A 2970-nucleotide genomic window follows, 5' to 3' on the forward strand; every position below is an offset into this window, starting at 1 on the left:
TTCCCATTTTACCTTGGCTGCTAGGAAGCTCAGAACTAAATTTTTTAATCATATAGAGTAGGATATTGGTTTTCATAGTACAAACTTCCTCATGTAATATCTGATGCAATTTTATGTTCCTACATGCATTTTTTCTTTCATTCTATTTTTAAAATATACTTTTAAATGACTAAGTTCTTTCTGGAATAATATGGGGATAGAAAGGAAGGTAGATTTTAGTTAGATTCACTAGGGCAGTTTACCTGCTATAACAAAGAACCTCTAATTCTCAATGGCTCAGCACAACAGAGGTTTATTTCTTGCTCATGACACAGTCCACTGTGGGTTGGCCAGAGGTGAGTTCTTGTTCCACACAGTCATTCAGGCACCCAGAGTTCCTTCCAGTGTCATTTAAGGCATAAGGGGAAAAAGTGGAATCACATCCTATGGGTGTATCTATATCTTTATCCTGGCACATAGTAGGACTCAGGACTGATACACACTATGACCCAAGGTCATAACTAGAGAAGGAAGAGGTGGCCTTTAATGGGCAAGAAAGAGGAGACATCCGGTAGAAGTCAGCCTCTAAGCTGGGCGCTGAGGACAAACCAATTATGGGTCTACAGAGAGGGTACAGAAACAGACCTAGCTGGACAAATTAACAGAGGTGAGAAACGGTGAGGAAATTGTGGAGATTCGTTAAAGTCTCCTTCTAGCCAAAGAATGGGATGCAAAATGGTAGTACTGGGCTTTAATGGTAGAAAGAAAGGCAGATTCTGACCCAAGAGAGACTTGAGCATCAGACACAACAATGATCTTATGCCACAATCTTTTAATTACCCAACATTTACTGGGTGCTAAAAATCACCCTGAGTGCTTCCCTTGCAATTATCTTATCAATTTCCATAGTTACTCTATATGGCTAAGGACTACTGTGCTACGCATTAAACAGTGGACATTGAGACTCAGAGAGGTTAAGTAAATTACCAAGTTCACACAGACAGAAAATGGCAACGTCAGAGGTTGAAATGATGTACTCTCTTAATGGCTATCCTCTGGGGCCTCCAAAATAAGAACTCTCCCCTCTGTGTGGTCGTTACCATGGCAGGCTCAGCTAGATGGGAATATCAGAGGGCAGCCTGACCAGTGTTACCAGCACAAGTCTCAGAGTCAGCCACAGCCGTGTAGCTCAATCCCCAGCCCTGTGTGATGCACTTAAACTTGAAGCCTCATTATTAGCCCCTATAAAATGGGGCTAATCATGCTTCCATTTCAGAGTTGTTGAAAAAAGTCCACAAGATGCAACATGCATATCATTTAGCCCAGTGTCTAACACATAGTAAGGATTACATAAACAAAAGCAATTTATTATTATTATTATTATTAATTATTATTATTAATTTTAAAGAGATGGAGGAGTCAGGGAACAAACTGCTATATCAGCCAGGAGACGAGTAATTTGGGAATGCTCTAACAGAGACTATAGAGAGGACAGCTGTGAGGGAGATTAAGGAACTTCACACAGAATATATGTACGTCTGGTACGTATGGCACTTTGGCAAAGACAGAATCGAGATGGATGCATTCCTCCCCAGAAAGATGTGAACGGCATTTGGCATCCCTTGTCTTTCAAGCCAGGAGCAGTCCTGTGTGTGTGTCTGTGTGTTTTATGCAAATGTGGGCGTGTGTGTATGTAAATTTTACACATGGCTCAGAGACACAGGGGCGGGTGGAGAACAAAGAGAGGTGCAATCTCTCCCATGGAAGAAACCAGATTGCCGGGATCCTCGGGGGCTGGAGTGTGGATGTGAGTCCTTGTCCTCTCTTCTTCTACTTTGGGCCAGAAGCACTTCGCCTCAGTGGACTTGTCTATAAAATGGATCTGAGATCACTTTTCCTACCTTGACATTAGGGCTGGACTCTATCTATTTCTGAGGTCTCCTGTGGCTCTAAGATTGCAGGCCAGTGAGAGGGAAGGATGTGTTCAAACAGAAGAGGAAGAATAGCTCTGAAATTCTGAGAAGGGACTGTGGCTCCTCAAAGTCCAGGAAAGTGAGGAAAAAGAGGGGAGATTTGGCAAAAGATATTCAATTTCTCAAGGACGTTTAGAAAAGTGAAAAAACGAACTCTCAGAAATGTTCAGGAAATCTGATGATGGAAAACGTCCATTTCCTCTTGGTTCATGAACAGCATCCCCTGTCACCATGTCCCTCTCTAAGGTCTCCTGGCAAGTCTCCTTTGTTTCCAGTGGCCCTGCCACTTTATTATTCACTTGCAGTGAAAGTGATCAGCGAAGGATGATTGGAGAAGAACCAGAGACAGCACCTCCCCAAGACTCTCCCATTGAGAGAGGAGCCCCTGTTTTAAACCCTTTAATGGTTCCAAAACAAATGACTAGCATTAAAACTCAGGGAAACTAATCTGGAAGCTGAACAATGAGGCAAAAAAATCCTAGACTCCAGCATCGGCCTGGTATGAGTGGCTAGTCCTGGGTTCAGCTTGTGCTGGTTATATATCCTTGGACAAGAGATTTCATCTCATGGGGCCTCAATGTCTCCATCTGTGAAATGGGGAGGATGAAAGAGCCTACCTCCAGGACGGATATGAGGGTTCACAGCCATAACTCTTGTCAAGTACTTATATCACTGTCTGGCATAGAGCAAGAGTTCTATAATTGTCATTCACTGCTCCCTTTTTGTTGGCGGGGGGGTGGGGGGCAGGGAGAGATATGATCTTATTCAATCTTCTTTGACCACTCCCTTGTGTTTTCAAAAAGTCCTTCCTTCCGTTATCCAAACATATCCAAACATTTTATTTGTCTCCAGCTGCCTCTCCACTTACGTATTGATTTAGAAAATCAAAATAAAACGTGGGAAGCTGTAAGCTGTGACACTATTTTTTTTCTCTTGGTACACTGATTATGTGTAAACAGCAAATTGCAAATTATTTCCTCTTTATTTGTCAACTCCTCAAGCCACCTCAGGGTCCCCC

Source organism: Pteropus vampyrus, unplaced genomic scaffold (genome assembly GCF_000151845.1).
Source record: "Pteropus vampyrus isolate Shadow unplaced genomic scaffold, Pvam_2.0 Scaffold251, whole genome shotgun sequence".
In the NCBI taxonomy this organism is placed as follows: Eukaryota; Metazoa; Chordata; class Mammalia; order Chiroptera; family Pteropodidae; genus Pteropus; species Pteropus vampyrus.